The sequence below is a fragment of the Dysidea avara genome, chromosome 6 (assembly GCF_963678975.1).
Source record: "Dysidea avara chromosome 6, odDysAvar1.4, whole genome shotgun sequence".
NCBI classification, from domain to species: domain Eukaryota; kingdom Metazoa; phylum Porifera; class Demospongiae; order Dictyoceratida; family Dysideidae; genus Dysidea; species Dysidea avara.
Window position 1 is genome coordinate 8,467,567 of NC_089277.1, and position 13,632 is coordinate 8,481,198.

A 13,632-nucleotide genomic window follows, 5' to 3' on the forward strand; every position below is an offset into this window, starting at 1 on the left:
TACAAATAAATCACCTTGTAGAGAGTTAAACTACAAACAAATTACCCTGTAGAGAAATCAGCTACAAACAAATCACCTTGTAGAGAGTTCACTTACAAACAAATCTGCCTGTAGAGATATCAGTTACAAACAAATCACCCCCTGTAGGGAGATCAGATTACCCTGTAGAGAGTTCAACTACAAACAAATCGCCCTGTGGAAAGTTCAGGTATAAAAAAATCACCCCATAGATAGTTTTGATACAAACAAATCACCCTGTAGAGAGTTCAGCAAGATAAAAATCACCCTGCAGAGAGATCAGGTCACCCTATAGAGAGGTCAGCTAGAAGAAGTCACCTTGTAGAGAGTTCAGCTACAAAGAACAGAGAGTTCAGCTAGAAACAAGTGACCCTATAGAGAGATCAGCTAGAAACAAATCACCCTGTAGAGAATTCAGCTACAAACAAATCACCCTGTAGAGAGTTCAGCTATGAATAGATCACCCTGTAGATAGTTCAGCTATACAAGTCACCCTGTAGAGAGATCAGCTAGAAGAAGTCACCGTCTAGAGAGATCAGCTAGAAGCAAGTTACCTTGTAGAGAGTTCAGCTACAAAGAACACACTCTGTAGAGAGTTCAGCTAGAAACATGTTACTCTATAGATAGATCAACTAGAAACAAGTCACCCTGTAGAGATTTCAGTTACAAACAGATCATCCTGTAGATAGTTCAGCTAGATACAAGTCACATTGTAGAGAGATCAGCTAAAACAAGTCACCTTGTAGAGAGTTCAGCTCCAAAGAACCCACTCTGTAGAAAGTTCAGCTACAAACAAGTTACCCTATATAGAGATTAGCTAGGAAGCTCGGCTACAATCAAATTACCTCGCAGAGAGTTCAGCTACAAACAAACCACTTTATAGAGAGATGAGCTAGAAACAAGTCACCTTGTAGAGAGGTCAGCTACAAAGAAACCATCCTGTAGTCCAGCTACATTTCAAGTCACCCAGTAGAGAGATCAGTTGCAAAGAAATTATCCTGTGGGGAATAATTGGCATTTAATAAATATAATTTGTATAATTACTATGTAATATAGTTGAAATATTAAAAATTGTCTTAAGTTCTTTTCTTCTTCCTGTGGTAAATAAAAAAAAAAACAGATGGGTATAAAAAGCCCCAAAGCCAGCCATAGGCCGGCTTTGCAATATAAAAACACAAAAATAAGTGATATCTAATCAAAAACAGCCAAGTTGTAAAAAAAGGTGTGGCCCCCAAAAAAGGCCATGGTGAAAAAAGATGTGAAATTCAAGGTGGCGGCCAAGAAATGGCTGTGATGGTAGGTTAATGGCAAAAATTTTAATTACGACAATTCAGGTGAATTTGGTGTCGAATCCTAGTGGAGGAGGCAACGCAAATTCACCTGAATTGTCGTAATTAAAATTTTTGCCATTGACCTACCATCACAGCCATTTCTTGGCCGCCACCACATCTTTTTTCACACCATGGCCTTTTTGGGGGCCGCACCTTTTTTTACAGTATGGCTGTTTTTGATTAGATTAAATTAAGTACTAGTATGTTAAGGGCATCTTTAAATTTATTTCACGTGCTACTGAACAAGTAATTACAGCTACGTCAGTATCAGGCATTTGAATGATGATGGTGTACCGATTTTTCTGTAGTGAAGCATGGAAGCATGAAGTTGTAGTCTGGTGTCAGTTTCTTCTTGTGAACAGCACAATTTACTACTTCGGTGTAAAATTACAGTTTATTCTCTACTTAAGGTAGTGACTATACTTAGGTACGGTGTTCCTCTGTAGTAAGGTCTTGATTACACTATTTAATTAGAAACTCTTGTTTTCCCACTGATAAGTACCTTTTCCACTGATTTGGACAGAGCTGATCACAATGAAGTATTCTTGTACTTACACCATCACCTTTACCTCTTCTAGATTGCTCTGCTTTCTTAGTTGATTCATCAAGGTACATGTCACAAACAAAATCCACAAGTATTTGATTGCTTGCGTACTTCATATTGGAGAAGAATATACTGTGCAAGCTGTGCCACAGTGTCAGGTATGGTGTGATGATTGATAGATTGGTTGGGAGCTATGCTATCATACATCCAAGTTGATACTTGGCTGATGTTCACATCACATGGTAATGCTTGGATTTCCAGCAGTTAAAGAAGTTTTTATTTGTTAGTCCTCATTAGAGAGACATTTTTATTAGCCATGGAGCACTAGGAGCAGGAAAGTGAACCAAGGCTGTACTTTAATTCATTTTGAAGGTTAAAATGTTTGTACAAGCCTGTGCTATCATAAGTTCACAAGCTAGCAAATTTCAATATGCAAAGTGTCGTTTTTGTAACTTTGATGCTAATGATGAAAATTAGCCAGATTCAACTTTTTGATAGGTTCAAATAGGCCAGTTTTGGGTTGCACAATTCATTGTGAGATGAACTCATTTAAGTATCCATCACTCACAGTATGCACATTAAGCAAATAATCTGTAACAGTTTCAGTGGTAGCTGTACCTGATGAAATATTCAGTAATTATAGTCTGTGAATGTATTTTATGATGTAGTTAGAGTGGTCTTTATCATTGTAATGTCTTCCTCATCATGTTTCTTTCAACTGAAGTAACAATCCTTAGACATGCTAGTTGAAAATTTTGCATGGTCCCAACATATATAGATCACAGTGTTGTGCAGGTTCATGTGCAGTAACAAGCCACTTACACTATTGAGACTAATCCAGTGATACCTCCTTTAGACTTAGTGCTGGATTAACTGTTCGATTGATGAAGGATGCTTACTTGGAAATTACACATTTTTGCCTTATACACTGTTTGGAAATGGCAATAGCAGACTCTCCCATGGCAGCATATGATGAATGTATTCAAGGTGCAATACTAGTTTCCATCTTGTGTTGCTTGTGTTAATGATTAGACCATTCCTATGTAAGAGCTCCAAGAGGTAATTTGGAATTAATTCATGGTGGTGCAAAATTTCTTGTAATCAGAGTAAATTTCATTGAAAATTGGCTCATCAAATATTGCATCTAAGCAGTCATTGTCACATAATTTATGCACAGCTTATGTAAAATTTTCTGGAAAATTTGGTAAAGTCTGTCACAGTCTGTTATGACACAAATTCCTGCCAATGCAGTTGTTACAATGTTTCCATCACCAGCTTGTGCAAGTCAAATATGTAGCTCTGTTGTAGTCTTTTTCATGCAGCAGAACTACCAGATGACATAAATTCCTGCCAAAAAAATCCTGATAGTAAACTAGTTGTATAATTGCATAACTTCCCACATCAAGATTATTCAGTTTTAGCAATGGCACTGATAAGGAATCTTGTAGTTGTACTGTTCACACAGTATGTAATGGCTAGGTCCATAATAATCATATTAGCTACAGTGTACCTCTATAGAAAAAAATTCAAAGGTGAGCTCTTTGATGGATATTCAATGACCATACTTATAGTTATATGCAGTGTCACCACCATAATACAGAGTCTTCATTGGCCTATATTACTTCATACGCATTAACACAAATGCAAGAATTCATTAGCATTAAATACAAGTTAATAGGTAGTATTAACCAAGGTTAATAAGGTTATGGTGCAAGTTATTGTGTTATTGTGAGCTGTATTTGGAGTAAGGCTAATTAAGTATACGTTATTTGCGCATGTGTAGTATTTGAAGTGAACATGTTGCCTCTCTTCCCCTTCCTACCCGTCCACCTATTTTGGTTAGTTTTTCCAGGGGTGCTCTCAACTAGTAGGCCTCTGTGAAGGGGACTGGGTGTAGCAGAAGGGCCCTTTTACCTACTATCCGTCAAGCTCTCATTACAGCAATCTTTGTCAAGAGGTAATGAAGTTTGGGCTTGGGGGGCTATTGTAAACTGCTACAAAGGTGGAGCCCTCTCCACATCGGTAGCACCCCTTCAGTCCAACAAGAGAATGAAATGACTCCTGGACTCGATTTAGGATGTACATTATTATCTAATCCAAAACAGCCAAGCTGTAAAAAAAGAGTGCGGCCCTGAGAAAGGCTATGGTGAAAAAAGATGTGAAATCCAAGGTGGCAGCCAAGAAATGGCTGTGATGGTAGGTTAATGGTAAAAATTATAATAACGACAATTCAGGTGAATTTTGTGCCAAGACCAAGCAGCACCAAACTCACCTGAATTGTTGTTATTAAAATTTTTACCATTAACCTACCATCACAGCCATTTCTTGGCCGCCACCTTGGATTTCACATCTTTTTTCACCATAGCCTTTCTCAGGGCCGCACTCTTTTTTTACAGCTTGGCTGTTTTGGATTAGATTTCACTTCTTTTTGTATTTGTATGCCCCAAAGCCGGCCTATGGCTGGCTTTAGGGCTTTTTAACCTGTCATTTTTTCTTTACTACAGGAAGAAGAAAAGATGAAGCAGGATGATTTCTTTGTAGCTGACCTCTCTGCAAGGTGATCCTTCTAGCTGATCTCTCTACCGGATGACTTGCTTGTAGCTGAACTCTCTACAGGGTGATTTGTTTGTAGCTGAACTCTCTACAAGGTAACTTCTTCTAGCTGATCTTTCTATAGGGTGATTTGTTTGTCTCTACAGGGCAATTTGTTTGCAGCTGAACTCTCTACATGGTAGTTTCTTTGTAGCTGAACTCTCTACAATGTAACTTATTCTAGCTGAACTCTCTACAGGGTAACTTGTTTCTAGCTGAACTCTCTACAGGGTGATTTGTTTGTAGCTGAACTCTCTACAAGGTAACTTCTTCTAGCTGATCTTTCTACAGGGTGATTTGTTTGTCTCTACAGGGAAATTTGTTTGTAGCTGAACTCTCTAAATGGTAGTTTCTTTGTAGCTGAACTATCTACAATGTAACTTCTTCTAGCTGAACTCTCTACAGGGTGACTTGTTTGTAGCTGAACCCTCTACAGGGTGATTTGTTTGTAGCTGAACTCTCTACAAGGTAACTTCTTCTAGCTGATCTTTCTACAGGGTGATTTGTTTGTCTCTACAGGGCAATTTGTTTGCAGCTGAACTCTCTAAATGGTAGTTTCTTTGTAGCTGAACTCTCTACAATGTAACTTCTTCTAGCTGAACTCTCTACAGGGTGACTTGTTTGTAGCTGAACCCTCTACAGGGTGATTTGTTTGTAGCTGAACTCTCTACAAGGTAACTTCTTCTAGCTGATCTTTCTACAGGGTGATTTGGTTGTAGCTGAATTCTCTACAGGGCAATTTGTTTGCAGCTGAACTCTGTACATGGTAGTTTCTTTGTAGCTGAACTCTCTACAATGCAACTTCTTCTAGCTGAATTCTCTACAGGGTGACTTGTTTCTAGCTGATCTCTCTACAGTGTAACTTGTTTCTAGCTAAACTCTCTACAGGGTGATTTGTTTGTCTCTACAGGGCAATTTGTTTGCAGCTGAACTCTCTACATGGTAGTTTCTTTGTAGCTGAACTCTCTACAATGTGACTTCTTCTAGCTGAACTCTCTACAGGGTGACTTGTTTCTAGCTGATCTCTCTACAGTGTAACTTGTTTCTAGCTGAACTCTCTACAGGTTGATTTGTTTGTAGCTGAATTCTCTACAAGGTAACTTCTTCTAGCTGATCTTTCTACAGGGTGATTTGTTTGTAGCTGAATTCTCTACAGGGCAATTTGTTTACAGCTGAACTCTCTACGTGGTAGTTTCTTTGTAGCTGAACTCTCTACAATGTACCTTCTTCTAGCTGAACTCTCTACAGGGTGACTTGTTTGTAGTTGAACCCTCTACAGGGTGATTTGTTTGTAGCTGAACTCTCTACAAGGTAACTTCTTCTAGATGATCTTTCTACAGGGTGATTTGTTTGTAGCTGAATTCTCTACAGAGCAATTTGTTTACAGCTGAACTCTGTACATGGTAGTTTCTTTGTAGCTGAACTCTCTACAATGTAACTTCTTCTAGCTGAACTCTCTACAGGGTGACTTGTTTGTAGCTGAATCCTCTACAGGGTGATTTGTTTGTAGCTGAATTCTCTACAGGGTGATTTGTTTGTAGCTGAACTCTTTGCATGATTGTTTCTTTGTAACTGAACTCTCTACAATGTGACTTCTTCTAGCTGATCTCTCTACAGGATGACTTGTTTCTAACTGAACTCTCTATAGTGTGATCTGTTCATAGCGGAACTTTCTACTGGGTGATTTGTTTGCAGCTAAACTCTTTGCATGATTGTTTCTTTGTAACTGAACTCTCTACAAGGTAACTTCTTCTAGCTGATCTCTCTACAGGGCAATTTGTTTGTAGCTGAATTCTCTACAGGGTGATTTATTTGAGCTGAACTCTCTACGTGATGGCTTCTTTGTAGCTAAACTCTCTATTAGGTACCTTCTTCTAGCTGATCTGACTACAGGGTGACTTGTTTGTAGCTGAATTCCCTACAGAATAACTTGCAATGTAATATAACTGTGTAAATTATATACATGCAGTTGAATGCTTTATTAGGGTGACTGTTCTATTAGAGTATCTCGATCTCGCATTTGCTGCACGTAGTTGCTTTTCGAATCATAACTCAGTGATTTGTAATCTGATTCTTCTGTACTGCTGCAAGAACTTTCTATGATAATTATTCCAGCTACATACTGATTTTCAGTTCATTGCTCTAAGCGGTTTGCCTGGTAGACACGAAAACTAATAGTTTTTTTATTCATAATAATCGATCGCGTAATTTTGACACAGGTTGGGTTTTGTGTCATATCTCCATGGTCTTTATCCCGATTCCTTTCAAACCACAAAAAGGCACTCCTACGATGGTTGCTCCATCTACATATCAATTTTCAACTGATTCCTCCAAGGGGTTTTTCCTGTAGGCGTGACAGACCTTCGACCTTATTTTACGCAAATAATCGGTAATAACTCCGTGAATGTTCATCGGATTCCTACCAAAGTTGGTACGGAGATCCGCCTTAATGAGCCCTTTAAGTGTGCCAAATTTCAGCCCAATTCGAGCACGCATTCGTGTTTTATGGCGAATTTTGCCAAGTGTGCGAAATGAAGACGATTAAAAAAAAAAAAACTAAGAAATTAAAACGAAATTTTGTTCGCTCGTATCTCGGAAATGGCTGGACCGATTTTCTCCAAAGTTGGTATGTAGACTCCCCTAACTGGGCGGCACGTGTCTAGCAAATTTGGTTCCAATCGGATAAGGGATCACAGAGCTACATAGGTGTGAAAATTGCGTTTTCTTTCTTCCTGTTAATATACTCACGGTGTGGCGCGCCGGCTTCTTGGGCCGCACGACACACTATCGTGTGTCTTGATTGTTAGACATTAATCTTAATACTGTACTTAACCAAGTACTTCACTGTGAATTGTAATTGTTTGGGGACAAATCTAATCCCCTGCATGTGCATAATCAGCTGCAGCTGTATAATAAATATGGTTATTTAAATAGCTAGTTATGCCCTGGCCAAGTATGTTTTGGCATAATTAGCTAATGTGTCGGTGAATACAGTATGACGTATAGTTAATACAGGAGGAGAATCCAACAATAAATAAAGAACAGGAAATCCGTAACTATACAACTAAAGCAGTTACTTAGTGACTGCTTAATAGCTGATTGCTCTAAGTAATTTGATTTTCAAAACAAACAGCATGGCACCGTCAGTCTTGATATACAAAGAATTTGCATCCAGTTCCATTACAGATTGTTCTGGTTATTGCAACTTGCTGCACAACAATCCATGGCAAATTCAATCAAGTGTAAAATTATCACATCCCGTGTCAATGTGTATTTATAACATACGCTGATGAAGTACTGATGACAAGGGTGGCTCCAGAATTTTTGGTGATAGGTTTTCAATTTTTAGTTTCATGCACACTGAAGCTAACGGGGTTTTCAGGGCATACTCCCCAATGAATTTTTTCTGAAAATTATTTATTCTGAGATTGAACCTGGTGACAATTTACATTAATGAAATCTATAAAGCTCACATACAACAAATGTTATTGATATAGGCTGAGCTTCTGCTGCCACAGTATCAGAAGCAGGCTAAAGAGTTATAAGATGTGGAGCAGATTTAATGTGAAGTTTGAAGCGTACACCACACATGGATGCCATTTTGGGTTTCTTGGGTTTCTGGTAGCAGGACGTTTTGTAGTCTTTAATACTCTGAGATAGGATTTTAAGATATTTTTACTATTTTAGCATAGGTAAACATAAATTTTATACCATAGAAAATGTGACTGTTCTATTAGGGTAGTTGACTGTTCTATTAGAGTATTTTGATCTGAACATTTGATTCCTTGCAAATGAATTTTCAGTCTTGACAAGCTTCTGGAAACTTCTGAAAACCCCCTGTATCTGCCCCTGTATGACACCGTGAAAAAAGAGGAATATAAGATGGTATTTCCAGTGGCTTATTAAATACAAAAAAGCTTGGTATAACCTAAAAATCTCGTGTAAGGCTTTATTTAATGTGTTAAACATACTGAAACCATACATGAGATGGTATAGTGTGGGCATTATATTAGATATAAGCTATTTCAGGTAATGTGGTAAATAAACTGAAACCATGTATGCAATAGTATAGTATGCATTATAAGATGAGTATAATACAGGATTTATATTAAGACTTATTTCTATTCAATAAGCCACTGGAAATACCTCTTATATCCCACCTTTATCACAGTGTGAGATGCTGGTAAAGAATTTGCATAACTACGATGATGATCTAATTTGTTACAGCAGCAAACATGAACATTAGCTAAACATGAACATTAGATATTTTTGCCGTTGAGTTTAACTCGTTGAAGGTGATTGGAAAGGTAGTTTGTGAACCATTTAAACTCATTTCCAAGCACACCCAGCTCACTAAGGCGGTGAAGTAAAATTGAGTGATCTAAAGAGAAAAAGGCTTTGCGAAGATCTAGAAAGGCTGTGCAAACAATTTTCCCACAGTCCAAAGCATTCACAATAGTGTCTACAGCATAAAGAAGGATCTGTTCTGTTGACTTACCTCAATGATATACACCTTGGAAAGGACTTAGATGTTGATTTGTTTCAAGGTACCAATCTAGCTGATTTGCAACAATATTTTCCAAAGTTTTAGTGAGTACTGAAATTCCCAAAATTGGGGGATAATTGGAATGATCATCTTGAGGCCCTGCCTTATGCACAGCGGTAACATTACATTGCTTCCATTCTAATGAAATACAGCCACTTTGCATAGAGATATTATAGAGCTTTGTCAATGGTTCTGCAATCTCAGATGCAACCTTCCTAAGAAATCTACTAGAAAGACCATCAGGGCCTGTAGACTTTTGGATATTCAGATGTTGCAGCAAATGCTATATTTGTTGAGGATAAATAGGTGTGAAATGAAGGGAGGAGTCAGATGAATTACAACAGGATGGGGAATACTGAGTGGCTGGTTGATGTTCATCTGACACAGCAACAGTACTAAAGAAATTAGTCAAGGAATCAGGTGATAGGTTAAAATTATTTGCACCGACACAAGGTTTACGTCGTCCTATGCTATCATTAACACTAGACCACAAATCATAGAATGAATGAGGATCACTTTTGGATTTGTCCAGTAATAAACACAGATGATGCAGCTTGGCTTCATGAATAGATGACTTCAACTTGTTCTTAAGCACTAATATCATCCGGATGATGTGCACAACACTTGACATGTTGCTTTTCCTTGATGAACTAATAGCATACTGTCAGTGAGCCAAGGAGTTGGCTATATTGAACACTTTGAGACAACTTGCTTTAAAGGGGCATGTTGGTTAAGAGCATTCTGCAAACATGACTTGAAAAATCATCAATATCATCAAAGATATCCATCACATACCAAGGAGCAGTATGAAGAGATTCTTGCACAGCATCCCAATCACAACGATGAAGTGAACGAACATACATAACAGATTTCTCAGGTTTAACTAACGAAATATTATCGATATCAAGCACTTGAATCGGATGGTCATTTAGGCCAACTGTCTGAGACATTGAGTTTACAGTCAAATTCGGAGAGGTGATAATGTGATCAATTAGGGTGGAAGAGATGGGAGTAATTCTGGAAGGTTGAGACACATATTATACCAAGTGAAGATCTGACAACAGATTGATGTAAGTGACGCAGATACCAGAAGTAGCAAGTAGGTCTATATTGAAGTCACCAGCAATAATTAGATGGTTAGCATGCAATGCCAAATCAGTGATTATTAACTGTAATTCGTCCAGACCTGCTTTCACATTAGTAGAAGGAGAGCGGTATACAGACGCAACAGCCATCTTGACAGCCTTATACACAGCAAAACAACAAACCACATTCAAAATACAGCAGGATCTTTCTAATGTTTCCCATATCGGTGGCCTTTCCACAATCAATGCATCAGAGACTATCAAACATGATCCAGGCAAATAACCAGATTTACTGGGACTGGTCAAAAGGGTGAAGTGAATGTCGTGAATCCATGAACAGTCAATGGAGGATCAGTAGGTTTAATCCATGTCTCAGTAAGACAGAAAATTAAGCACATTTACAAATTAATAAATTAATTTAAGCACCTTTACGAATCACAATTATTTATATTTTCTACTTTTAATTAATTAACACTTTTAAAACTGTTCATTGGCAAGTTAGATATGAATGTTTGTGATTTTTTTTTGGAAAACCATCCTTTTCCACACATTGGTCAATTTTCTGTTCTATAGCTCAATTGAGGCATTGGATGCTTATGTGTCAAAATTTTAGCTTGATGTCTTAAAACAGAGATATATGGCCAATTTACTGTCTAATACATTGTAAACTAAGTTTTTAGGGTCCCATATTTTATACTAATGTATTGAGGTCAGTGAGTGATTAAGTGGAGCAAATGGTGACAAATCACTTTGTTGACAAATATTTCAATTTCTACCATTTAAAATACAAAAAAAAAAGAGATTTCTGATAGTTGAATTTAGTATTCTTGGTACTATTCTGTAATTAAATGTCATGTATCATTGTCTCAAGACTTATTTTAATTAACCATTCTACCACCTGAACAAATCACCCAATTTGTAAGTTAATTGGTGTCCCACACATTGTGAAATCACTACGTACATGGTCTGATAAAATCATCTATATCTCCTAGCTAAATGAAGCTATAGGTGTGGAACACAGCAAGAAGGATTATTAGTTGCTTTACTGAAATGTGCAAAAATAATTATTGTAAAAATTTTCAATTGAGTTTTTTTTACAAATTTTGCCATGTGTGGGAAAAAAATGGTTCCAAAAAATATGTTCACATATTGTACAAGTTACTTTTCAGATCCTTAGCTGTTATTTGTTCTGTAATGAGCTGTCATTTGCACCTACTTGCCCGATTAGTCAAATCATTTTTGTACAGTATGTGAAACTAGTTGTATTGAAACTGGTCATACATAATAGTTTACTGTGAATATGAAAGTAAAGTTTACATTGTATGTAATTTATAGAACTTTGTATGGGTGAGATCAAAGGAAAAGTGTACCTTAAACTTCATAATGTACAATTCAGGGCAAACAGTGCTTTATTGCCCATAAAGAGTGCTTTATGTATATGCTAAAGCAAAGCCGTGAGTGCTATATGAAAATAAAGCACGAGGCATGCGGTCGAAATGCTAATAAAGCACAAGGCGAAGCCAAGTGCTTTATTAGCATTGAGGCCAAGCGCTGAGTGCTTTATTTTCATATAGCACGAGCAAGGCTATGCTTTAAATGATTTATGGAACTTTTTAGTTGTGTAGCTTCACTATACACTAGGACTTGTAATTAACACGCGTTGCACGAACTATTAGCAGCCTGAACACACACAAACTAGTTTAACAAAGTAACTCACGCATATTTCACCATAGTTTGGCATGGTAGACGTTCATCGCTTATTTTGGCAGGTTTTACTCGCAACCCACAATCGATTCTATTGTGAGTCACATGGTGAAGTATTTCTGTGATATCTCCAGGACTTGTCCGTTTACATTAACAAACGTAACAGCATTGTTACCTTCTCCCACCCATCATCGAAGCATTTAAGTATGTCTATAAAGCAATCCAGTGGTAGAACTCGTATTGGCTGGGGTGATTGATCACTCAGCGCGGTGAGGCTATCATCCTTCACCAGCTTGGATGATTAGTTGTACTGGCCTGAGCCCCACAGGCTATTAGCATGCACTAGAGCGCGGGGGAAACTGTGCTTTATTGCCCACAAAGAGTGCTTTATTGCACCGCAAAGAGTGCTTTATTTGTTCAATAAAGTACTCTTTGTGGTGCAATAAAGGACTCTTTGTGGTCGATGAAGCACTGTTGGCTGGCTGAGAGTGTACTTTATGACCTTTAAAGTACACTTTTTTCCTTTGATCTTGCCCACACAAAGTTCTATAATGTAGGATTAAAGCACTCTTTGCAGTGCAATAAAGCACTCTTTGTGGAAAATAGAACACAGTTGCCCACGTGTTCTAGTACAAGCTAATAGTCCGTGGCACTCATGCCAGTATGACTAATCACCCAAGCCGGTGCAGGCTGATAGCCCTCGCTGTGCTGAGTGGTCAACTGCCCCAGCCAATATGAATTCTACCACTGGATTGCTTTTATAGACATACCTAAATACTTCGATGATGGGTGAGAAAAGGTAACGTTGCTGTTACGTTAGTTAATATAAACGGACAAGTCCTGGAGATATCATGGAAATACTTCACAATGTGTCACTATAGAATCGATTGTGGGTTGTAACCAAAACCTGCCAAAATATGCGATGAAGATCTACCATGCCAAACTATGGTGAACTAAGCATGAGTTATTTTGTTGAACTAGTTAGTGTGCATTCAAGCTGCTAATAATTCGTGCAACACGTGCTAATTATGAGTCCTAGTGTATGGCTGCAAGCTACAACTAGAAACTTTCATAAATCACTTAAAGCATTGCCACAAGTGCTATATGAAAAATAAAGCATGAGACGTGCGGCTGAGATACTAATAAAGCACTCGGCAAAATGCTTTAACATATACAAACGTATGTATACCAGTTCCATAGTATACAAGCATGAGGAGGTCGCCTATACCTGCAGACATACTAGTGGAGATTTAAGCCCTACTTCAGTCTATACCCATGACTGAATTAGGGATTAAATGTTCACTAGTATATCTGCAGGTGTAGGTGATCTTCCTCGTTTCCCTACTTTTTCTATGATCCCTAATTGAACCTAAAATTCCTAATTTTTCCTTATACTTGTTGTTTACTTTTTAAAGTACTATTATGACAGGTGAACCTGTACATACTGCATCCAAAGAAATTAGAGTGCTAGGGTTAATGTTTGCATCTGAACGTGCACCCCAGCTACATATTAATTACTGATTTGAAAGTGAATGGCCATTACATTTTGCTTTCAGCTATGTTCAGCCCATTACACATCACTACAATTTGGCTCAGACTCCATAAAATTGGAGAATTTTACAACTGCTGAAGTACAAACTGTGGTTAAAAGCTTCCTTCATGGAGAGCTCCAGGACTTGAGATTATTCATACATTTTGGTATAAAAAGTTTTATTGTACTGATTCTGTTATAGCCACTGCTTTTTAACAACTTCAAGTAAATGTAGGTGGCTATGCACAGGCAGAACAGTTTTGTTATATAGGTTCTCTCAA